We start from the raw sequence: 26,285 nt of genomic DNA, 5'->3' as shown, positions 1-26,285 counted from the left end.
TGTGCATGGAGGTTTCTTCTCCCCATACCTTCCTCAGCAAGTGAGCTCAAAGCGGAGCGGTGTCACTCGAGCTTGTGCAGGATGGGGCTTTCAGACCCAATGAAAAGGGTCTCTCCTCATGGCCTGTTCTGTGCCCCAGGAGAGAGCTAGAAGAAACATGAGCTTCTAATGGGAGTCAAGGCAATACAGATTGCCCTGCTCGGGGCCTAAAGTCCAGCTTCAGGAAGATAACCCAGGCTTGGAAAGGCTCTGGCCTCAAATAGCATGTCTTGTTTGACTGCAGCATCTACTTTGTCCCTAACATGACAGTCCTCGTGTAGCATCACATGGCAAAGTGTGGACATAGCTTTCCACAGCCTTATGGGTTCCCTTTTCTGGACAGCCAGCTGTGGAGCCTCCTCTGCTTGCCTCAATGCCTCTCTGCCTTGGGAGCGAAACAGAGGAACTGAGGGTGCCTCAGACTAACACCATGGAGTGCTGAGGAACACAAACATACCACTACCATAGGGAAGCTGCTTAACTAAATCAGCAGGTGTGTTACTGACACCACTGATCTGCAACTTCTCCGTGTTTGAAAGATGACGGAGCATCACTGGTATTCATCCTAGAAAGAGGTAAACTTAAGATTCGTGCAAGGCCAATAAACCTGCTGTTTTCATTCATCACCTGCCCAGTGTGCCGGGAGATGGTCTAGACAGTCAGAACAACAATCTAGAGGTAGAGATGGACATTACCAAACCGGATATACCTTTCACCATCAAATCATGCAGTGAAAGATCAGCTAACTTGTCAGCACTAACATCAGGAGCAATATGGATTTCCAGGTGGCAAGTGAGCTTAGTAGAACTCCCAAGGGGTAGGAGTGCACTACAGGCAGACTTGAGCGGCTGATTTCTGAGCAACAACCAGAAAAGTTGGAAGGTAATCTGGCAGAGCGATGGCCGCCCCAGGGGGCCTTCGGTTACCAGGAGCTAACTTTCCTGCGTCATCATTTGGAGGATAGGTTCCCCAGACAAATGGATTACTGGTATGTATGGGACGACTGGGCATTTGCTAGACGAAAAGAGGCGCCTAGGAAAGAGAGACTCTTTCCTCAGAATGCTGTAAGTACCGCAGCTGCTGAAACGCCTGTGGCAGTTATTCCACCCCATGCGCCACCCCCTGCTTCAGCTTCCCTATACGCCCCCTTGCCTTCCGCCCCCGCCCTTCAAGCTCCTCTGGAAGTCGTTCCTGTGCCAGGAGCGGCCCCACCCGATCCGGAAGGGGTACCTCGGGTCGCCACTACACGAGTCTACCGTCCCTGGAGACCCCAAGATTGAATTATATGGAGTCAAGGGCTCCCCAGACTTAGGGACGATCCAGGGAGAGTGTTACAAATCCTAAGGGGAATTGTGCGGGCGTATGACCCTACCTGGGGAGATGTACAAACGCTCCTTGAATCTGCGTTCACTCCAGATGAAAGGTGCTCAATTTTGGATGCAAACCGCCGTTGGGCAGCAGAGAGGGGTGTCGGCGCTGCTCGAACAGCCTGGCCAGCTGTGGACCCCGGGTGGAATCATAATGTAGATGCAGATTACAGGCAGTTGCAATTAGCCAGAGAGGGCTTAGAAGAAGCTATACATTTGGCAGGACAAAAGACTGCAAACTGGTCTAAAGTAAGGGAGTGTCAGCAACAGGCAGAGGAACACCCCTCGGCTTTCTTTGCTAGGCTAATTAAGCAAGTCAGAGTGTATGGGGGAGGACTAGACCCAGAAGCCGAGGCTAACAGGCCGCTAATGATTTCTACATTTGTAGACCAGGCAGCCCCGGACATTAAAAAGTATTTTTCCAAACATGTTCCTGACTGGCCAGGAAAGCGGATGGACGAAATATTACGTTTAGCCACATTTGTGTATAATAGTCGAGAGGAGGAGAGGGCAAAAGAAAAGAGACAGCAAAAAAGAGAGGAAGTTAGTGTGTTAGCAGCTGTGTTAAGAGACGGATTTAAAGGACCCAGGGGGAGGGGACGTGGAAGAGCCCGGAGAGATAGATGGAGTCAAGGTGAACGTGCTGTACAATCAGGAGTTAATGATGTTTGTTATTATTGCGGGGAACAAGGACACTGGCAGCGGGAATGCCCAGTGAGGCCCTGTGTAGTTAGGAACAGAGGAACCGGCTTGAGACTATCAAACACTAAGGAGGAGACCAGGCGATTCCCAGTCAATCCACAATGACAGGAAACAGGAGACTCAGAAAATACTGTGGAAATTGGAGTAAATGTATGGGATGTAGATTTGGATTTTGAGGGCCACGTAATGGCAAATATAGACGGTTTAGAAGTTCCCTTTCTAGTGGATACTGGAGCCACCCTTTCCCTTTTAAATTTTGAGCCTAAAGGATGCAAGTCATCAGATAAAATAGTGATGCAAGGAGTGACAGGAAAGGGCGAAGGAATGTTATCTAAGCCCTTATTGCTCACTATTGGGGGTAAAACAGTGTGGGGACGTTTTATAATTTCCACAGACACACCTATATGCCTTTTAGGGAGAGATCTTCTGCAAGCCTTGGATACTCAGATCTGCTTACAGCCGGAAGGGATAAAGCTAATAATTATGGTTTCATGTGTTCTGGCTAAGACACCAGAACCAGAGTCAACTAATCTGCAAATTCCAACAGGTTTAGAATCAGTTTCTAAAAAATTATGGAGCTCTTCAGGGATGGATGTGGGACTACTGAAATCAGCTAGTCCAGTCTCGATAAAAACAAAGGGGGGATTGCCTCCTGCAGTTAAACAATACCCTATCCCAAAGGAAGCAGAGAAGAGTATCCAAAAACAAATTGATCATTATCTGAAACTGGGTATCCTTAGAGTCTGTGAATCCCCGTATAACACCCCAATTCTGCCAGTTAAAAAGAACAGGCAAGATGCTGATGGTGATCCAGAGTATCGCTTTGTACAAGACTTAAGGGCTATAAACCAACATGTAGTTGCTCCACATCCAGTAGTCCCCGACCCATCAACCATTTTACTACAAATACCCCATTGGGCAACTTGTTTTACTGTGACTGACCTAACAGCAGCCTTTTTTACTATACCGATAGCTGAAGATAGCCAAGATCTCTTTGCTTTCACTTGGAAGGGACAACAATTAACTTGGACGAGGCTGCCACAGTTCAGCCCCTGCTCTAGGGTTACCAGATTACAGCAAACTATTTGCATTATTTGTCCATGAGCGACAGGGAGTAGCAAGTGGGGTACTCACCCAAAAACTAGGCCCTCACCGTAGACCAGTGGCCTATTACTCCACGCAGCTAGATGAGGTAGCTAAAGGCACTCCAGGATGCATCAGAGCAATAGCAGCTACTGCAGCTCTTATTGAAAAAACACCACCTGTAGTTTTGGGTCACTCATTAACTGTGTATGTGCCACATGAAGTAGAACTGTTAATGAAACAATAGGCAACTCAAGCACTATCCCCACAGAGAGCTCACCGCTATGAACTGATAATACTGCATGCAGATAATGTGACTTTAAAAAGATGCAATATTTTGAATCCAGCAACGCTATTGCCTCTACCGGAGGACGGAGAGCCACATCGTTCCTGTGAGCAGGTGGTCGTCAGCTCGAGCAAGCCCCAGGAGGACCTTAAAGATGAACCTTTGGAGAACCCGGACTTAGTTCTGTTTACAGATGGATCATCCTATTATTTGGACGGAAGACGTCACTCCGGCTATGCTGTCACTAACGTCTTTGAGGTACTCGAGGCCAATCCTTTGTCTCCATCAGTAAGTGCTCAAGGAGCAGAATTAATAGCATTGACCCAAGCAGCAAAAATAGGTAAGAGCTTGTGGGTAAATATCTATACCGACTCTAAATATGCATTTGGAGTATGTCATGCAACAGGGATGTTATGGAAAGAACGAGGATTCTTTTCGTCATCAGGAAAGAAATTAGCTAATGGAGAAGAAATACCTAATTTGCTGGAAGCAGTTCAGCTGCCCAAAGAAATTGCTGTAATACACTGCCCAGCCCATACTAAAGACACTACAGACATTAGCAGAGGAAATGCTTTAGCCGACGCTGCTGCGAGGGCTGCAGCTCGACAACCTCTGAGAGAATGTATGGGGGCAGTTCCAAGGATGGACCAAAGTGAGTGGCCAAACTTAATAGACCCCAAAACTATGTATGAAAAAGACTGCTCAGTGGAAGAGAAAAAACAATGGGAGCAGTGGGAAGCAAAACAAAATGATGATGGAATATGGACAATTGGGGAAAAACCAATTCTACCAAAAAAATATTTAATTACTATAGCTAGGTGGTTTCACGATACAGCTCACGGGGGAGCCGAGGCAATAGCTAAGCAGGTACAGAAAGTATGGGCTGCTCCAGGAATTTATGCAGCTGCTAAAAGAATAACGAATAGCTGCCCGACCTGCCAGAAGTTTTCAAATAACAAGCCAAGCTCAGATTTGGGGGGGGCGACCATGGGCTTACTTCCCTTTCCAGAAGCTGCAAATAGATTATGCAGATATGCCATCTGTCTATGGGTACAAACACTTGTTAGTGACAGTAGATCAGTTATCAGGCTGGGTAGAAGCTTTCCCAACAAGAAAGGCCGACACAGGGGGAGTGGTAAAAGCCTTACTGAAAGAAATCATACCCAGATATGGGGTCCCAGAAACCACTGATTCAGATAGGGGTGCCCATTTTACAGCAAGCATAATCAATCAGTTATAGAAATCATTAGGAATAAAAAGAAACCTACATACTCCTTATCACCCACAATCTTCAGGACAAGTAGAAAGAATGAATAGAACATTAAAAGAGAAAATAGCAAGAATATGCACACATGCTAGCCTGAAATGGCCAGAGGCATTAAACTTAGCTCTATGGGATGTTCGAAATTCTCCACGGCAACCCATAGGACTAACACCAGCAGAAATTCTTTTTGGGAGACATTTAGCGATACCAGGGACTTATATCCCTGCTAAGACCAGCCTATTAGATGGAGATGAACGAGTAACACAATATGTACTAGCCTTACAAGAACGGTTTCAGACTTTGCAAAATCAGGCTCAGTGGTTTCAGCCGGTGCCGTCAGACATTCAGGCACATGATATACAGCCTGCAGATAAAGTGTTGATAAAGGTATTCTCGCGAAAAACAAAATTAGAACCAAAATGGGAAGGACCCTATACTGTATTGTTAAGTTCTTACTACGCTGTTAACATTCTAGGGAAAGAGAATTGGATTCACCACTCTCACGTGAAACGAGTGGCAGTCCAAGAAGCAAGCACAGCAGAGGTTGCAGCAGAACAATGAAGACAACCACGTAAAGCTCGATGGGATACACCACTTCCCCAGGGTAATCTGTTCAGACTCTCTCACTAACACAAATCTCTTTTCCTTTACTGCGCCCTGCAGGATGGCAGGCAGAAGTGCCGTGCTCATGTTGCTGTTTCAAACCCTGGCAATACTACTTTCCCTAACCTGTGGTCAAAGAACCTCAGAGTGGCCGTGGTCCCAGGCCTGTGTTAAGTATACTGGAAGTATGGGATTAAATTCTGCTAAAAACTTAAACCTCTTAACCCTGGTCATGCATGGAACTGAAGTATACTCAGAAAATGAATGGAGCTGGGATAATACTAACCAACTTCCCCAACTCCTGGGAAGGACAGGAAAGGAAATAAAGATAGGGTGTCGAGTGATCAACGGGTCCACCCATGAGAAGGCGACTCAAATCTCTCTCACTAAAATCAAATCAAACGAAAAAGAAAGGAAAATTTGTGCCACTGAAAAACTGGATTGTTGGTACAATTTTACCTTAGAACAGCCTGTTCTTATAGTTTGCCTGTGGGCTCACCACAATGTGGGACTATCATTTAAATTTAAAATAGACATTATTGAGTCCAGTACAGCAATACCTACCCTGACTACAATTATTTTCACCAATATAAATAACTCTGTTACCATGAAGAGCAAGAAAACCTTATCCCCACAAATCTTTGAAATTGGACCGTATGTGATTAGAAATACAGGCCAACAACAAGTATTATTTAATCCATCACGGTCTCTCAAACGAGTAGAGCTATTAATGCAAATTAATATCTCTACAATCAAACCGACCTGTTCACCATTCTTCGGTACGTCCTATGTGGGATGGACGGCGTGGTTACATAGGCGAACCCTCACCTCTCCAAAACGAACAAAGAGAGATGTGACTGGTATCATAGGAACAGGATTAGGAGTCCTAAACAGTATAGATGCTGAAGTACTCGTAAATAAACTGAGCACAACAACAAGTGACTTATACAGATTAAAACATCCATTGAGGTCTTCTCTATTAGCACTAGGAACTAACCAGTGGCTTTCATCCGAGATATTACCTCAGTGGGAAAAAATGAATGAAAAAGATCACCAATTGATAGTGGATGCACTTGGGGAAGCCCAAATTAATATTTCCCTGGCCCTCAGTTGCATCCAAGCTCAACTGTGGATGCAATCTATGGTAGCAGCGATTATAAGGGAAGGGGAAGAGGGCACTTTACCCACTGAAATTCGAAAGGTAATTTGGGATAATGCGACTGAATTTGAAAAGGAATTCCAATCCTGGTGGTATCTGGTCAATTTTACTTATGATCCTATCAACACTAAGGCCACAGCCTTTGTTTTAACAATACGTAATGCTTCAACATACACAATATATCCAATCATTGCGTTAGGATTAAATCACAATGGAGCTATACTCTATCCATTGGAACATAGAGTATGGGCCCAACGAAATAGAAATAAATGGCAAACTGTGGACGTTAGCGCATGTATTGTACAGGAACAGCAAGGGTTTATTTGTGAAAGTAATACTATCAAAGCCCAAGACATTTGTCTTGACGCTGAGCAAAATGTTTGTCATTTTGAAATACACCCTGATGAAACAGCTGCAACTATACTTGTATATATTGGGAGAGGATGTGTATGTATGAGAACCTTTTGCAGTCTTGTAGTTATAGATGGCATTGTAGTAGATATAAGTAATCATTCAAATATCTGTAATTTTAACTTTACCAAAATCATGGGATGTGATTTTAATTATTCAGCTCCAATCACGTCTTATCAATTGTTACAATCTAATTATACATTAATTCAAAATTTACTACCTACCCCCATTGGGATGAATCTCACCCTGGTAAGGAAACTACTACAACAGGATGGTTTGCATCGACTGCTAGAGCGCATCCGGAACAGTGGACAGATGATGATGGAATATGGACAATTAGGGGAAAACCAATTCTGCCTCTCCCCAAAATGCAGTTCCTACAGCTAGGTGGTTTCATGAGAAAGCTCATGGGGGAGCAGAGGCGGTAGCTAGGCAAGTACAGAAAGTCTGGGCCAGTGCAGGAATATACGTGGCTGCAAAAAGAAGAACAGGACATTAGATGAAAGAATCACAAAGGTATGCACACACAGTGGCCTAACATGGCCAGAAGCCCTAAACTTAGCTCTGTGGGACGTACGAAATGCTCCACAACAACCCGCAGGACTATCACCAGCTGAAATTCTCTGTGGGAGACCTTTAGGGACTTCTATTCCAGCTAAGAGCAGCCTGTTAGACGGAAATGAACGACTAAGCCAGTGTGATCTAAGTATGCAAAAAAGGTTTGAAAATCTTAAAAAATATGCTCAGTGGTATCAGTCCCCACCACCTGAAATACAAGTGCCTGTTACACAGCCTGGGGATGAAGTTTTAGTTAAAGTATTTTTATGAAAATCCAAGTTAAAACCCAAATGGGACAGGCCATATACTGTCATACTATGTTCCAAGTTTGCTGTTAAAGTTAGACTGTACTTGTATATATTGGGAAAGGCTGCGTATGTATGAGAACCCTTTGTAGTCTTATATTCGTAGAGAACATTGCTGTAAAGACACGTAATCACTCAAATAGTTGTGTTGGTAACTTAGTTCTTCAGCTCCTGGTACGTCTTATCCATTGTTACAATCTAATTACACACTGAGTCAAGCGTGACTGCTTACCCCCATCGGAATGGATCTTACATTGGTGAAGAAACTACGGCAACGTGATGAGCTGCATCAGCTGCTAGAGCGCATCCAAAACAATGGACAAAAAGCTCTAATCACCACTCATCATGATACAGAGGAGATACAGGACGTCTTGGAAAGGGTGAAGCAGGACGGAGCACATCATGGTTGGGAAACTCCTCTGGGATGATCACCAACTGCAACAGGGATTCATACTCACGTGTTGTACCCAGGAGTAGTTGTGTTAAGTTTAACCATGTTATGCCTATTACTTATGATCATATTATACATAAGATTATGGAAAGTGATGGTATGCCTTGACAGCCTTTGAGAACTCTTGTCTAAAGGATTAGCAGGGATGCTTACCAGAAACAAAGGGAGGACTGTTAAAGAATATTGAGCTGGAACTGTCTAGAGGTAACAGCTTAGCACAACTTATATAAACCTTGCTTAGCATGAGTAGCTAAATTTGCTGAAGCCTTAGGCTGCATTCAGATAACATGAGGAACTGTCAGCTAGTCCAGTAAGGAAGGGCCCTAAGGCCGGTAGAAGGTGGAAAGATAAGGAAGCTTACGAGGAAGCTAAGTCCATCAGCAGAAGCCGCCACAGTAAAGATAAGGCAAACCAGGCTGCCTAGAGACAGCAGTGGGAGCCACCGAAGAACACGAAGCCCCCAGAGCCAGATATGGTGATTGGTCTGAAGCTTTGCATGGGGTGTGGGGAGATTAGCTTGTGAGGGTATAATTGCCCAGGGATTTCTTTGTTTGGGGTGCCTCTTGGGAGGCAGCCAGCTCGAGCTGCAATTGCTGCACATGCATCATTAAATTGTATTGAATTTGCTCTGATTTGGCTCTGAACTTCTCAGCGGGAACCTAGGGTCAGACCCTGTTATGGTGGCTGGCGAGCATAATTTTCCATAGCACTGTGTGCTTTGAAGAGCTGGGACACCTGTGGTTTAGTTAAGTGATGGCTTGTAGTCCTGGCAAGAAGGTATTGGCCTGGACGTGTCTCTCCGAGAGAGGGGTGAGTGTTGGCGGCCCTGGTGATGAGGGCAACATCACCTTTGGGAAGGGCAGGAAAGAGAAAGGAAGGGCAGGGAGCTTCCTCCATTTTTCCTGTCCTCTGGTAGGTTTGGGATTTGTGGGCTGTGGTGGAGCAGCAGAGCTAAGTCTGCCCAGCCGCCCCCCGGGTTTTCTAGCAGAAGCACTGACCCTGTCAAGGTGATGTTGAGTGATTCCCGAGTTGCAAAAGCTTGGGTGCAGGGTGTTGGGGACCAAGATTGAATGATGCTGTGTAGGACAGCGGAGAATCTTTAAGGCAGAAAGTAATGAAGTGGTAACTATGATTTGTGCCCAGAATGTGTGCACGTGAGTTGCCACTGATCATGTGTCTTCCTGCCTATGTGTCAGCAGTCACGGTGTGCCTTCCTGCCTACGTGTCAGCAGCTGCGGTGGGCCTGTCCTGCTGGCCTGTCCTGCCCGCCTGCTAGGCATCAGAAGACACCTTACCCACCTATCACAAGACGCCACAATGCCAAGCAGATACTTGGAGGAGTGGCTGAGTTGATGGCTATATAACCAGCCACTGTGTTTTCCAGAAAGGCTTTTTGCACTACACTTCTTGAGGTCCGTGTCGTCGTATGCCACAAATGGCGCCCGAATCCAAAAACAGAAGCCTGAAAAATAGAGTCAAGGAACTTCCGAATGGAAGTACTGAAGAATGAAGCAGGAAAGACAGAACCAATAAATCCGGTGGCATAGCCCAGCTGAACGTCAGGACGGTTGATAGTTGAGCGCTCCCATCACCACCACGGAACGGCAGGTGAGCAGCTGGGAACTATGGGGCAATCTCTTACAAGGGATCACAGAAGTTATATGGAAGTATTACAGAAAGTCTTAAAGACTCATGGGTTTCAGAATGTTGCCCAGCATTCGCTAATGACTCTGTTAGTGTGGACTCGGGATAATTGTCCCTGGTTCCCGCAGGAGGGAACGCTAAGCGTTGTGGTGTGGGAACAAATTGGGGACGAGTTGCGGCGGCAGAGGGATGATAAGGCGAAGAAACTTTTAGTGACTTGGCAACAGGTCTTTTCCGCCCTCCTCCGCTTGCAAGCAGTAAATGCGGCTGAACTTTTGCCCTACGCAGCAACGGCCGGTGAGAGCACCGTAAGGTCCTCGATAATACCCGGACCGGACTCCGAGTGTGACGACTCATTTAATTCAGGGTCGAATGATCTGGACCAGGAGGCGGACTTTCATCCACCCCCTACTACGCGCTGCGGTGTCCAGCCCACGGCCCCTCCGGAACCACCCCCCGCCTGGCACCGCCCCCCCCGGAACCACCCCCCGCCTGGCACCGCCCCCCGGGACCGCCCTCCCCTCAAGAGGCGGGGCTGCCCACGAACGCGGACCGCCCGCAGCCCCCCTCCGCCGTCCCGGCTTCCTGGGGAAGAGCTGTTGGCCCGACGCCAGCGCTAGCGCAGTGCTGTGGTGCGCTAGAGCTTTGCCGCCAGGAGGCGCTGCGAAGCGGAGACTCGGACATTCTCCACGCCCTCCCGGGGCGATAGCAGGCAGGGCAACCCACTGCATGGGAGCAGCTGCCTTATGAGGCGGTGAAAGGAGTCAGGAACTCGGTTGAGGATTACGGCCTCCAGTCAGCTTACACCATGAACTGATTTCAAGCTATCGCCGAGGGTTAACCTATGGGGACACTCCAACCTGGGATCCCGCCACCAGCAATGTTACCTGAATCATGGCCTCTTGTTGTTATTGATCGTAAGGGTTGTTTTTTCACTATACCGTTACATCCAGCAGATGCACCACGATTTGCATTTACGGTTCCAGCGATCAACAATCAGGAGTCTACACTTTGCTTTCACTGGACGGTATTGCCTCAGGGGATGCTAAGTAGTCCGACAATATGCCAAATGTTTGTGGCTCGAGCTATCCTCCCTATTCGCAGAGCATATCCCAATGCTTTAATTTATCACTATATGGATGATATTTTGATCTCCGCATTCTCGAGGGATGCTGTTCAAACGGTAGTCAAAGAGTTGCGGAAATCTTTGAGTGCTAATGGTCTGTGTATAGCCGAGGAAAAGGTCCAAGTGCAAGCGCCTTGGAAGTATTTAGGGTGGAAAATTACAGACACTGCTATTCTGCCGCAGCCTTTGCGGCTAGCATCTGATATTAAAACCCTAAATGACTTGCAGAAACTACTTGGCACCATTAACTGGGTGCGACCTTATCTTGGCATTACCACACAGGATCTAGCCCCTCTCTTTGCTCTGCTAAAGGGAGAGTCAGACTTAGCATCATCCCGAACATTAACTCCTGAAGCACCGCACGCCCTACAACGGGTGTCCGCAGCTATTCAAAATCGACAGATTCATCGCATCTCTCCAATGTTTCCAGTTCGCCTGATTCTGATTTATAATGTCTTTCAACCTTACGCTCTCTTATGCCAATGGGTTTCAGGTGACATTGATCCCTTAAGAATTCTGGAGTGGGTGTTTCTAGCACATGCTTTCTCGAGGACCGTGACCACTGGGATAGAGATGATGGTGCTGCTTATTCAGAAAGGGCGCCATCGTTTGCAAAGCCTTTTGGCGCAAGATCCGGCTAGTATCTCTATCGCACTGGCCAAGCAGGACTTCAACTGCATGTCAAGGGTTCTACACAGATAGTGTTACCCATTATCCCTCGTTTGGAAGACTGAAGTATGTTCACGTCTCTGTAGATACCTTTTCCCATTACGCTGTCGCTACTGCCCATGTTGGGGAGAAGAGCCGTGATGTTTGTCATCACTGGCTTGCCTGTTTCGCCGTAATGGGGGTTCCTGCTCAAATTAAGACTGACAATGGTCCCGCATACACGGCACAACGAACACGGGCATTTCTTCAAGCTTGGGGGGTCACTCATGTGACCGGAATTCCCCATTCCCCAACTGGCCAGGCAATAGTGGAGCGTACCCATCGTACCCTGAAAGAAAAGCTTGAGAAACAAAAAAGGGGAAATAGCCCTGGCGCTTCCCCACAAGAGCAACTCTGGAAGGCTCTGTATGTTCTTAACTTCTTAAACCGATATACGGACCAGAGTGCAGTTAATAAGCATCTCTCATGTCCTACAGGGCGAGAACAACCTCGAGTTCGCTACAGGGACCTGGAGACAGGTCAGTGGAGTGAACCGGTGGATCTAATAACGTGGGGGAAAGGTTACGCTTGTGTTTCCACAGGTAACGGACTTCACTGGATACCTGTATGACTGATTCGACCTGTTGGTGTGTTCCTCGGGATGCCGGGTGAGGGCTGGGAGCCAGTTGAGATGAACCCATCTTGGGGTATTTTCAGCGGTGTTTGTCTGCCTTGTGCAGGATCACTGTTGATTTGCAGAGGCTTATTGCATTGATGAGATATAGATAGAATATAGGCTGATAAGATATAGATAGAATATAGGATAAGTTATAGATAGAATATAGGCTGATAAGATATAGATAGAATATAGGATAAGTTATAGATAGAATATAACTGCACTGATAAGTTATGGATAGACTATAAGTGCACTGATAAGTTGTGGATTAGATAGAATTAGAGTGGAAGCCTTTTAAGGGATAGGATTGGACGTTAGGCTTGGGGCATAAGTTAAGAAGGCACTGACGTGTGAATTGGTAATCTTGGTAAGATCTCTAATCCTTGTTATCTGTCTCCCCTACCTGACAAGCTTTGAGTTTAATAAATAAAAAGAGGGGATATGTTGGGGACCAAGATTGAGTGATGCTGTGTAGGACAGCAGAGGATCTCTAAGGCAGAAAGTAATGATCTGGTAACTGTGAAGTTGCCAGTGATCATGTGTCTTCCTGCCTATGTGTCAGCAGTCACGGTGTGCCTTCCTGCCTACGTGTCAGCAGCTGCGGTGGGCCTGTCCTTCTGGCCTGTCCTGCCCGCCTGCTAGGCATCAGAAGACACCTTACCCACCTATCACAAGATGCCACAATGCCAAGAAGATACTTGGAGGAGTGGCTGAGCTGATGGCTATATAACCAGCCATTGTGTTTTCAAGAAAGGCTTTTTTGCACCATTCTTCTTGTGGTCCATGTCATCGAATGCCACACTGCATGTTTTAGAAATGAAGCCTTTGACTTTTCATCAACTCAGCTTGGCTTCTTGTCCGCTAGCCACTGCCTCTGGTTTCTCCACACCGGCTCTCCTTGCACCTCCAAATTGGCAGAGCAGGCTTTGGACTCAGAGATGCCTTCCCACTGCGGATGTGAGAAGACAGGATCCCCTGGGTGAAAACACTTCTGAGGTCTCCCTTTCAGCTCCAGACCTTTCCTGTGGTCATAATCAAGATTTTAGTCTGAAGTCAGTCAAGACCTCAGCTGTGAAGTTCCTGTCAAAGAGGCATTTCTTTGGGGTTGGTGGGGGGTGCTTGGCTACACTTGCGTCTGCTGCCTTTCTTGGTTGGAGGTGCACTGAGTGGTTATGAGCTTGCTGACTCAGAGCTTGACATATCTATCATTTGCTTTGCAGAGTTCAATAACATCTGGACTTGTACGTCCTATTACCTTAGTCTACAGCTCATGCTGTACCAGGTGGGACTTGCCTCCTGTTCCTCCCCTCATACCCTGATGGCTTCAGTCCTCTTAATATCCCCATGTCATGCAGTGCCATGATTCTTTCTGTCCTTTGGAAGCCAGAAAATGCCCCAGAAGGACACTGTGGTTGACTAATGTGCCACAGACCAGCTTCCCTGTCAATGGAGATAAAAGTGGAAGTCCAAGCGCAGTTTCAGAAAGTGATGGACACTTTCTGGAGCTTCTCTAGTCCCTGCAGAGAGAGCGGAAAGGCCCTTAGGTCTCCTCTAGTCAATGGATAATTGCTCAGCTTTTACTACACCAAACAGTTCTTAGAGGGTGAAGAAGAGGAAGAGGAAAAACTCCAGACTCTGTAGGCCTTTGCCAAAGCTCTCCAAAGTGCCCAGGTCAGGTACAACCTCAGTCAGTTTTTCCATCACAAGAATGCTTCATATTAGACTTTCTCTTTCTTTTCAGCCTGTCAGAATTGCTGGACTGGGGACATTTGCTGTTGTTAGAGAGCGAGTACAGAATAGAAAGAATGACCTGGTGGCTGTTGAGAGACCAGTGTTTCGTCTTTCAAGGGCTATTGCAAAGGCTTATGATCTCCCGTATGACAACAAAGATATTCCTGGTAAGAAGAAAAACCCCTTTGCTCACTCTTGCAGCTGTGTCTGGAGCGATCCTCTCCTTTCAAAGCACCCCACCTTCTCTCTGCTGTGACCATCAGCCTGGTGTCCCCTGGGGAGAGGACACTGACACAAACAGTGGAGACATTTGCAGATAAACTTGGGGGGTGGGGAGGGGAGAGGGGAGAGGAATTCTAAGGGCTGTTGTGAAGTCCTGCTGTTTTCCTTCTTCATTCCAGCCATTTGACATGGCATGGCTAATCTTCTTCAAACCCAGAGTATATGGCCTGAGAGAAGAGATGCAATGGGCAAGCATCCTCCCCCTTGCCATGGGGACTGTCTCCATCCTCCCTGCTTGTCGTGCTGTCCTGTGTACTGTTCGTACCACAGGGCTGAGAGGCTTTCTTCCTATTTCTGTGTTGAAGAAATCATTGCTGTCCCCTTGGCATCTCAATTGTAAGAGAGCTTTGAACTTCCTCCAGGAAGGGATTACAGCACTTACTTTCAGGGAAATTACCAGAGGTACCAACCAACCTATACTCTGTATCACCTCTAGTCCTAGCAGATGCTGACTCTTTAGTTTATTCTGTTTAGCATTTCAGTAACGCTTTCTTCCTCTTGCACTATTTTCCAGATCATAACCACATTGAGCAACTGCAGTATGCTCGGATTGCCTCAGACATCTCTGTTTCTCAGAGGACAGTGGAGGGTTGCATAGAAAAGACCATGCGTCTTTTCTCTCTCTGCATAGAGAATGGCAAGAATGTTGCCTTTGTTTTAAATGACGTCGGCATGCTTGTTATCCAGGGAAAAGATGTGAAAATAAGATTTTATAAAGACTTTCTGAAAAGGCTGAATGGGACTGAAAAGATGCTAGAAGCTCTTCTTGGAGTAAGATTTCCATTTTTCTAGTACTACTTGGAGTTCTTTTGCACTTCTCTTAAAGGACAAGGGAACTCATAGCTCCTCTTTCCAAAAGAGGTCTAGCTTCTGGGGCTAGACATGGACTATAGCTCTCTGTAAAGGCCTTCTCTCACATTCAGAGGTCTTGGCAGCAGCAGGATGTAAGAAAAGCTGTACTGGGTCCAATCAAAGACCCCCGTGAGCCCACTCCCATCCCCAAGAAAAAGCCTAAGGGAAAGAGCCTAAGAAAAAGCTCTTTGGGCACCAGCAGAAAAGCTGGTGGGCTTTTCAAAAGCAGAAAAGCTATTTGGGCTGGTGCCACTCTGAGTTAACAGCATCAGGTGACCTTGCTGCTTATTAATGAGTTTCTGCTTTGGCCATGTTTGGGATTCTGAGGTAGTGAGTTTGGCAATTTCACCATCTGCTACACACAAACATTTCTGAGCCCCTGTTAGAAAATGCATGCCTAATCATTTCATGGGACAGCCCTGAGTTCTTGTGTCAGGAGAACTCATCATGCCCCCCTCACCTTCTCCCTGTCCAGCACGTCTTTCACAGCTGCTTCTTGCCTTGGGCGAGACCCAGAGGCACCGGCAGACATGAGCTCCTCATTCCCTCTGAGGGAGGAATGATTTACCCCAAGACGTGCAGCCAGGCTGCAGCACAGCCCTGGTTCCCAGCTCTGTCTCTCCCACCTGGCTCACTCTCTGGGGTCTTGTCAGCATGTTTTCTGGGCCTTTGCTCCAGTAGGTCCCCATCCAAGATCCGGACCCCCTCAGATATTTGGCACTCCCAGGTCTTAACAACTGTGCAAAGGAAAAGGAAGGACTATGCCTCTCTGTAACTCCAAGCTGCAGATGCAGTCATTTGCATCCTAGGAGAGACTTGGGGTTAAGCCCATATCTGAGTCCTTTGTTCTCCATTCAGGAACAGTCACAACAAGCCAAAAGACAAAAGCCAACACCCAGAAACCCCAGCTAATCAAATCTGCTTGCCTTCTTGGACTTCTCCATTAGAAAAGAATGGGCCTCCTGACTGAATCTCATGATTCTTGCCCTCAGAAAAAAGCCTGGTGATGCTACTACCCATTCCAAATTATCTATTTAACAGCTTCTCTTTGCTATTACTGTTATTATTGTTAATGAAGGAGCACTTGGTGACAGGGTTTCAGAGGGACAGGAGCAGGAGAGTGGCTTGCTGCCTCTGTGAGCAAGAAGACAATTTCCTTGGCATCATCTCACATGTCTCTGTCTCTATTGCAGATGCCAGAGATGAGGGATTCAGTCCTGTCAGGCACTGAGACTGTGGCTTCCCAGATCTGCTCTGGCAGTGTCATTGTCTTCCCACAGTGAGTATGTTGGGTTCAGCAGCCCCTGGCTGACCAAGCCAGGACCTGCTCAGCTTGCGTCTGGTTGTGCTGTCTTGCCAGGGCTTGTGAAGTCCTCTCAGGAAGTTATTCAGAACTAATCAGCAGTGGACCTCTATGATGCATCTCACAGTTTCTGGATATAGTCTAGAGTAATGCTGCATATTCTGCTCTCTTACCAGAGATTTTACATTAGCTCCCTAATATCTTTGTGACCAGATTATTAACACAAGGTGCAAAGCAAATATGGAGCTCTTATTCAAACTGGAGTCTTCTGGTTTCCAGGTATGAACTCCAGATTGTGCAGCCTGCCATCAAAGGACCCGCAGAGCTCACCGAAGAACAGGAGGAGGAGAAGGATGATAATGGCAACAAAAAAGGTAGTGGAACGGTTGACACCTGGGTGGTGTTTGGACATTCTCCTCACTAATGGGACATTATAGCCAAGGCTACAATGCAAGGCATAGGCAACTTCATTTCATTTTGAAAGTTGGGAATTCCAATCCTGCTTTCTTAATTGTTCACAAACATACAAGTATCTTTGGGCTGAACACACCAAAAGAGTGAACTTGCACACACGAGATCTGTAGAGAGATCCCAAAGTCTGTGCCTTCATGGGAATTTCTCCCTCCTTCCCCGCAAGGCTCCATTTAGTCACCAGCATTTCTCAGCAAGGCCTCCCCCTGCTTTTCACGATATAGACAAGAGAAGCCAGTAGTACCAGAATTCCCCAGGGAATAACATTACCCTTTAGAAATTAAGAGTTGGACAACATCCAGTGTCAGGAAAGGCCTAAAACCTCATGGGAAACATGGCTCCAGGGGGATGGCTTGGTGCAGTTTCATCACATGTATGCACACCTGCCCAGCATTCCTGTTAGAATGGGCACAAAGATGCTGTTTGAAGAGTTCTCTGCTTTCTTGCTTGCAGGGGCTCTTCCTGACAATCTCCTTCTCTCCAGAGAGAGGCATGCTCCACCCAAAAAGACTTCTATCCATAAGGAGGAAGACAAGATGCACAAAACCAGGGGAAAAGGGCTTCCTGACAGGTCAGACTTGGGGGAAAATGGATGTGGGGGACCCTGTGCTCTTATTCTTTTTAGGAATAAGAAGTTTCCTTCAGACACAATGTCTGGGCTAAGTCTGGCAGGCTATTACCATGTGGTACAGATGCTAAAGTTTCCTTGTTGGGTAATCAGAGCATTAATGCAACTGCCAGGAGGGATCTGTGGTATTAGAGCCTTGAAATAACAGACAGGAGCCTCCATTCCCATGACTCTGGCCTTCTTCTTGATCTACCAAGAGAAGGCCTAAACCTGGGCATCCTGAGCTTTCCTAGGGAATGTTGTGCCACACCTGATGTTGCAGCTTGGGGTTATCTCTTTCTCTGTATTTGAAAGTACTTGGTCGAATGCAACCAATCTTCCTGCAGAGCTAGCTGCCTTCTGCTGCAGGGGCAGGGACACACCTTGGGAGACCAAACTGGAAAACAAACTCGTCCTCTACTCATACAGATGCCTTCTATTCTACCTTTTTAGTCCACCACCACCAATCCAGTGGAGCTCAGTGAAGAAAGTGGAAGCCAAAAAGAAAGAAATCCCTCGTGCTGGACCAAAACTTGTAAACTTTATTGCTGAAGCTATTAAGACAAAAGAGCAGGTATATAATAGGGAGTGATGCAATGTTTGCGTAGTAGTTTATTGTAGAAAAGCACAGTTGTACAGCCATTGACTCTGAAAAGATGTCGCAGTGGGTGCTCATTTGTACATTAAGTGACTTCTCCTGGAGTCTACTTTAAAAGATGGGGGTTACTGTATGTTTAGAATCTGCTCTTCACTTCTGTTGTCTCATGAAACACATTAGAACACCTTCCTTGCCACTATTCATAATGGAGTTCAAAATCAAAATGCCAGGCTTTTCTGGGATAGGAAATAGGAGTTTTTTAGATCATTGGTTAGTTCACACCTTGGTTGGGCCCACGATAATTCAGGAGCAAAATACAGCTGACTAAAAAGGGCAGAAAAGAGAGTGAGAAATCAATAATAATAATGAATATAAAAACAAAAGCAGATGAGACTGACATTGCTGCTGTTACATTTCTGTGGCCCTCCAGAGAAGAATCCTCCAGGTTAAGAAACGACACCAAAGAGGTCTCCGTGAACTTCAAGCTGCAGAAAGACAGAAGAAGAAAGAATGGCAGAAGAAAGAGAAAGACAGAAGGAAAGAAAAGGAAAAATAGGCACCACCGATCCCTGGGAGAGGAAAGGATAATCTACAGAGGGCCACGGTACTGGCAGCATTTTAAACTAGACAGGAAGAAAACATTTCTCTCCTACAGAGGAGCTTGAGATTTCAGGCTATTTCAAGTATTCCTGGAACTGTTACTGCAAAATGGCAGGAGTCTCATGAGAAAGGGTCAATTGGGCGATGCAGTGAAACCCTGGTCAGACTCCAGCATCCAATTCCTGGGGCAGGCGGAGGTCCTTCTTCTGGTTCCCCCTCTACTGCCACAGCATCCTGGCCAGAATTCACCCCTGGGATCTGTACGCTGGCAAACAGCCCTGTGTCTTTGCAGCATGCTTGTCTGAGATTCTCCCTTCCTTTGCAGAAACCCACTGTTTCTTGGGGCACCACGCAAATCCCTTCTGCCAGCATGAGGAGGAAGGTGACCAGCCCAGATCTCATAGAGGGAATGATGGGGAACTGGAAAGAGGATGGCGAATCATCCTCAGAGAAGGAGGGTGACAACTCGCTGGAGATACCCCCAAAAAGGTAAGTATGGAGCAAGTCGTGCCAAGGCCTGGGGCAGCTGAGTAGCACTGACCCATCTGCAGGGTCAAGGAGCCAAATCCCTGATCCATGGCTCTCCTCTGAGCTGTCAAGCCATGGGGAGACCTGGGGTCAGGAGCCCCCAACTCCAGGTGCCTTTCTGCAGCCCAAAGCAAATGCCTAAAGCTCCTGCTGTGGGCACCAGTGAGACTCTGTGTGCAGGGCCTGGGGAAGGTGAGAGGCAGGAAGGTTTCAGCCAGAGCGTGAGTGAGGGTTTCTTCCTGTTGTTCTAGGCCAATTTCCCCAGGGACAAGCCAGGCCCTGCTCGAGATAGTGCCGTGCATCCTGGGACAGGTTGACCGAAGTCGGAGGGGACACAGGCATGAAGAGAGGCATCGGGAAGATAAGCTGCAGTGGTAAATATATCCAGATATGGGTGGTGTTTCCCCTCAGGCAACGCCCTTGCTTCCACCCCCAGCAGCAGCAGGGGAAAGAAGGGCTGTTCCCAACACACACTTCCCCAGTAGAGCCACCTTCTGCTGCAGAGCGGGGTGCCCAGCCTGGGAGCAAAGGATGGCAATCTTCCCTGTGCTCCCACTAACTCCTCTTGCTGTGTGTCTGCAGTGAGCTGGCTGTTTTGAAGTGGAGAATGTGCAGGAAAAAGAAGAGCCAAGGCAATGACACTGCTGTGGCTGGACCCCAACCTGCACAAACTATTTGTGACAGCCATGAGAGAGCAGGACAGGTACCTGATAGACAGTGATGTAATTCTTGTCTCATAATTCATTGTAGAAAAGCACCGTTATATGGCTACAGAGTCTGAAATAGCTAATCTGTACTCATTTGAACATTAAGTGATTTCTTCTGGAGCTTCCTTTAAACCACGTATGTTCAGTTGTTTGTCTTTTTGGAGTGTGTTCTTTGCTCCCGTCATCTTATGCAACATATCAGACCGTCTTCCTTGGCACCATTCTTAATGGAGATAAAAAGGCACTGTTCATAATGCAAATAAAAATGCCAGGCTTTTCTAGGGTAGGAAATCATTTCTATTCAGATCATTGTTCAGTTTGTGCTTTGGTTGTGCCTGTTATAACTGAGGAGCAGACATGGCTGATAGAAAGGCTAAAGACAAGGGGCAGAAGAGAGGGTGAGAACTAAAAAAATCCCACAAAGCACAGATGAGACTCCCACTGCTACTGTTGCATTTCTGTGACCCTTCAGGAATTCTACTCTCTCCCTGTGAGGAAAGATCAAAGTAAACACTGGGAAGCCTTACGTAAGAAGTACCTGAAGACAGCAAGGACAAGGTCGCCTTCATCAACAGCAAGAAGGGAAAGGGAACATCTGTGGAAGGCCCAGGTACCAGAAACCTTGTGAAACACTCAGTAAAATAGCATTTCTCTCCTCCAGAAGAGCTGAGCTTTGAAGGTCTCCAAGTCAGCATGGCATCATTGCTGCAAAATTGCAGGGCAGGTGACTCCTATCTGTCATGCTTGCCTGCTTATTACTGTAAGGGAGATGTAGTTAGAAAAAGCCAAAGGGCAAAGCCAGCAATCTGCCATGGTGAGCACATACACTGATCATCCCTCCCCCGAACTCAGACAAGCTCTGTTTCAGGTATCTGCACTTGCATTTGGACACATCTGTTCACAGTCCAATGACCTGAGCCATACCTAGACTACCTATAAGGCAGCTAGTTCTTTTATTTAGTCTTCACTGCATTGGAATGATCAGGAACATTATTCGTAATAGGAAGGCACATTTTCTGGAAGTTTAGTTTTTAACCGAAGCACTAGGATTTCCTTCCAAGCATGCTGACATTAAAAAAAGTTCTGCTTGTCTCAATGCACAAGGGATGAAGTCTTTAACTTCCCTGGACAAAAAGATTTGAGAAGGAGTGTTGTAAACATGCCTTTGCAGCACTACAGGCCTTCAGTGCTGATCAGTGGTAAGGCCTCTGCCCACACTTCCATCTAAACTGCATGCTACTTTTTGCCCCTGCATAGTGGTAGAAACTGTATCTGTTGAGATATTATGGCTAGGTGCTGGATGAAATGGAAAGTGAAACAGAGTTCTGAAAAACTGTGAGGGCTTTTGATTAGAAATTCCTTTAAAAAAACCAAAACCACCACCAACAAAAAACAAAATCCCAACTCCTGGGGCAGGCGGAGGTCCTTCTTCTGGTTCCCCCTCTACTGCCACAGCATCCTGGCCAGAATTCACCCCTGGGATCTGTACGCTGGCAAACAGCCCTGTGTCTTTGCAGCATGCTTGTCTGAGATTCTCCCTTCCTTTGCAGAAACCCACTGTTGCTTGGGGCACCACGCAAATCCCTTCTGCCAGCATGAGGAGGAAGGTGACCAGCCCAGATCTCATAGAGGGAATGATGGGGAACTGGAAAGAGGATGGCGAATCATCCTCAGAGAAGGAGGGTGACAACTCGCTGGAGATACCCCCAAAAAGGTAAGTATGGAGCAAGTCGTGCCAAGGCCTGGGGCAGCTGAGTAGCACTGACCCATCTGCAGGGTCAAGGATCCAAATCCCTGATCCGTGGCTCTCCTCTGAGCTGTCAAGCCATGGGGAGACCTGGGGTCAGGAGCCCCCAACTCCAGGTGCCTTTCTGCAGCCCAAAGCAAATGCCTAAACCTCATGCTGTGGGCACCAGTGAGACTCTGTGTGCAGGGCCTGGGGAAGGTGAGAGGCAGGAAGGTTTCAGCCAGAGCGTGAGTGAGGGTTTCTTCCTGTTGTTCTAGGCCAATTTCCCCAGGGACAAGCCAGGCCCTGCTCGAGATAGTGCCGTGCATCCTGGGACAGGTTGACCGAAGTCGGAGGGGACACAGGCATGAAGAGAGGCATCGGGAAGATAAGCTGCAGTGGTAAATATATCCAGATATGGGTGGTGTTTCCCCTCAGGCAACGCCCTTGCTTCCACCCCCAGCAGCAGCAGGGGAAAGAAGGGCTGTTCCCAACACACACTTCCCCAGTAGAGCCACCTTCTGCTGCAGAGCGGGGTGCCCAGCCTGGGAGCAAAGGATGGCAATCTTCCCTGTGCTCCCACTAACTCCTCTTGCTGTGTGTCTGCAGTGAGCTGGCTGTTTTGAAGTGGAGAATGTGCAGGAAAAAGAAGAGCCAAGGCAATGACACTGCTGTGGCTGGACCCCAACCTGCACAAACTATTTGTGACAGTCATGAGAGAGCAGGACAGGTACCTGATAGACAGTGATGTAATTCTTGTCTCATAATTCATTGTAGAAAAGCACCGTTATATGGCTACAGAGTCTGAAATAGCTAATCTGTACTCATTTGAACATTAAGTGATTTCTTCTGGAGCTTCCTTTAAACCACGTATGTTCAGTTGTTTGTCTTTTTGGAGTGTGTTCTTTGCTCCCGTCATCTTATGCAACATATCAGACCGTCTTCCTTGGCACCATTCTTAATGGAGATAAAAAGGCACTGTTCATAATGCAAATAAAAATGCCAGGCTTTTCTAGGGTAGGAAATCATTTCTATTCAGATCATTGTTCAGTTTGTGCTTTGGTTGTGCCTGTTATAACTGAGGAGCAGACATGGCTGATAGAAAGGCTAAAGACAAGGGGCAGAAGAGAGGGTGAGAACTAAAAAAATCCCACAAAGCACAGATGAGACTCCCACTGCTACTGTTGCATTTCTGTGACCCTTCAGGAATTCTGCTCTCTCCCTGTGAGGAAAGATCAAAGTAAACACTGGGAAGCCTTACGTAAGAAGTACCTGAAGACAGCAAGGACAAGGTCGCCTTCATCAACAGCAAGAAGGGAAAGGGAACATGTGTGGAAGGCCCAGGTACCAGAAACCTTGTGAAACACGCAGTAAAATAGCATTTCTCTCCTCCAGAAGAGCTGAGCTTTGAAGGTCTCCAAGTCAGCATGGCATCATTGCTGCAAAATTGCAGGGCAGGTGACTCCTATCTGTCATGCTTGCCTGCTTATTACTGTAAGGGAGATGTAGTTAGAAAAAGCCAAAGGGCAAAGCCAGCAATCTGCCATGGTGAGCACATACACTGATCATCCCTCCCCCGAACTCAGACAAGCTCTGTTTCAGGTATCTGCACTTGCATTTGGACACATCTGTTCACAGTCCAATGACCTGAGCCATACCTAGACTACCTATAAGGCAGCTAGTTCTTTTATTTAGTCTTCACTGCATTGGAATGATCAGGAACATTATTCGTAATAGGAAGGCACATTTTCTGGAAGTTTAGTTTTTAACCGAAGCACTAGGATTTCCTTCCAAGCATGCTGACATTAAAAAAAGTTCTGCTTGTCTCAATGCACAAGGGATGAAGTCTTTAACTTCCCTGGACAAAAAGATTTGAGAAGGAGTGTTGTAAACATGCCTTTGCAGCACTACAGGCCTTCAGTGCTGATCAGTGGTAAGGCCTCTGCCCACACTTCCATCTAAACTGCATGCTACTTTTTGCCCCTGCATGGTGGTAGAAACTGTATCTGTTGAGATATTATGGCTAGGTGCTGGATGAAATGGAAAGTGAAACAGAGTTCTGAAAAACTGTGAGGGCTTTTGATTAGAAATTCCTTTAAAAAAACCAAACCCACCACCAACAAAAAACAAAATCCCAACTCCTGGGGCAGGCGGAGGTCCTTCTTCTGGTTCCCCCTCTACTGCCACAGCATCCTGGCCAGAATTCACCCCTGGGATCTGTACGCTGGCAAACAGCCCTGTGTCTTTGCAGCATGCTTGTCTGAGATTCTCCCTTCCTTTGCAGAAACCCACTGTTGCTTGGGGCACCACGCAAATCCCTTCTGCCAGCATGAGGAGGAAGGTGACCAGCCCAGATCTCATAGAGGGAATGATGGGGAACTGGAAAGAGGATGGCGAATCATCCTCAGAGAAGGAGGGTGACAACTCGCTGGAGATACCCCCAAAAAGGTAAGTATGGAGCAAGTCGTGCCAAGGCCTGGGGCAGCTGAGTAGCACTGACCCATCTGCAGGGTCAAGGATCCAAATCCCTGATCCGTGGCTCTCCTCTGAGCTGTCAAGCCATGGGGAGACCTGGGGTCAGGAGCCCCCAACTCCAGGTGCCTTTCTGCAGCCCAAAGCAAATGCCTAAAGCTCCTGCTGTGGGCACCAGTGAGACTCTGTGTGCAGGGCCTGGGGAAGGTGAGAGGCAGGAAGGTTTCAGCCAGAGCGTGAGTGAGGGTTTCTTCCTGTTGTTCTAGGCCAATTTCCCCAGGGACAAGCCAGGCCCTGCTCGAGATAGTGCCGTGCATCCTGGGACGGGTTGACCGAAGTCGGAGGGGACACAGGCATGAAGAGAGGCATCGGGAAGATAAGCTGAAGTGGTAAATATATCCAGATATGGGTGGTGTTTCCCCTCAGGCAACGCCCTTCCTTCCACCCCCAGCAGCAGCAGGGGAAAGAAGGGCTGTTCCCAACACACACTTCCCCAGTAGAGCCACCTTCTGCTGCAGAGCGGGGTGCCCAGCCTGGGAGCAAAGGATGGCAATCTTCCCTGTGCTCCCACTAACTCCTCTTGCTGTGTGTCTGCAGTGAGCTGGCTGTTTTGAAGTGGAGAATGTGCAGGAAAAAGAAAAGCCAAGGCAATGACACTGCTGTGGCTGGACCCCAACCTGCACAAACTATTTGTGACAGTCCTGAGAGAGCAGGACAGGTACATGATAGACAGTGATGTAATTCTTGTCTCATAATTCATTGTAGAAAAGCACAGTTATATGGCTACAGAGTCTGAAATAGCTAATCTGTACTCATTTGAACATTAAGTGATTTCTTCTGGAGCTTCCTTTAAACCACGTATCTTCAGTTGTTTGTCTTTTTGGAGTGTGTTCTTTGCTCCCGTCATCTTATGCAACATATCAGACCATCTTCCTTGGCACCATTCTTAATGGAGATAAAAAGGCACTGTTCATAATGCAAATAAAAATGCCAGGCTTTTCTAGGGTAGGAAATCATTTCTATTCAGATCATTGTTCAGTTTGTGCTTTGGTTGTGCCTGTTATAACTGAGGAGCAGACATGGCTGATAGAAAGGCTAAAGACAAGGGGCAGAAGAGAGGGTGAGAACTAAAAAAATCCCACAAAGCACAGATGAGACTCCCACTGCTACTGTTGCATTTCTGTGACCCTTCAGGAATTCTACTCTCTCCCTGTGAGGAAAGATCAAAGTAAACACTGGGAAGCCTTACGTAAGAAGTACCTGAAGACAGCAAGGACAAGGTCGCCTTCATCAACAGCAAGAAGGGAAAGGGAACATCTGTGGAAGGCCCAGGTACCAGAAACCTTGTGAAACACTCAGTAAAATAGCATTTCTCTCCTCCAGAAGAGCTGAGCTTTGAAGGTCTCCAAGTCAGCATGGCATCATTGCTGCAAAATTGCAGGGCAGGTGACTCCTATCTGTCATGCTTGCCTGCTTATTACTGTAAGGGAGATGTAGTTAGAAAAAGCCAAAGGGCAAAGCCAGCAATCTGCCATGGTGAGCACATACACTGATCATCCCTCCCCCGAACTCAGACAAGCTCTGTTTCAGGTATCTGCACTTGCATTTGGACACATCTGTTCACAGTCCAATGACCTGAGCCATACCTAGACTACCTATAAGGCAGCTAGTTCTTTTATTTAGTCTTCACTGCATTGGAATGATCAGGAACATTATTCGTAATAGGAAGGCACATTTTCTGGAAGTTTAGTTTTTAACCGAAGCACTAGGATTTCCTTCCAAGCATGCTGACATTAAAAAAAGTTCTGCTTGTCTCAATGCACAAGGGATGAAGTCTTTAACTTCCCTGGACAAAAAGATTTGAGAAGGAGTGTTGTAAACATGCCTTTGCAGCACTACAGGCCTTCAGTGCTGATCAGTGGTAAGGCCTCTGCCCACACTTCCATCTAAACTGCATGCTACTTTTTGCCCCTGCATAGTGGTAGAAACTGTATCTGTTGAGATATTATGGCTAGGTGCTGGATGAAATGGAAAGTGAAACAGAGTTCTGAAAAACTGTGAGGGCTTTTGATTAGAAATTCCTTTA

The sequence above is a fragment of the Dromaius novaehollandiae genome, unplaced genomic scaffold (assembly GCF_036370855.1).
Source record: "Dromaius novaehollandiae isolate bDroNov1 unplaced genomic scaffold, bDroNov1.hap1 HAP1_SCAFFOLD_48, whole genome shotgun sequence".
Lineage (NCBI taxonomy): Eukaryota > Metazoa > Chordata > Aves > Casuariiformes > Dromaiidae > Dromaius > Dromaius novaehollandiae.
This window is presented reverse-complemented; position numbering follows the sequence as displayed.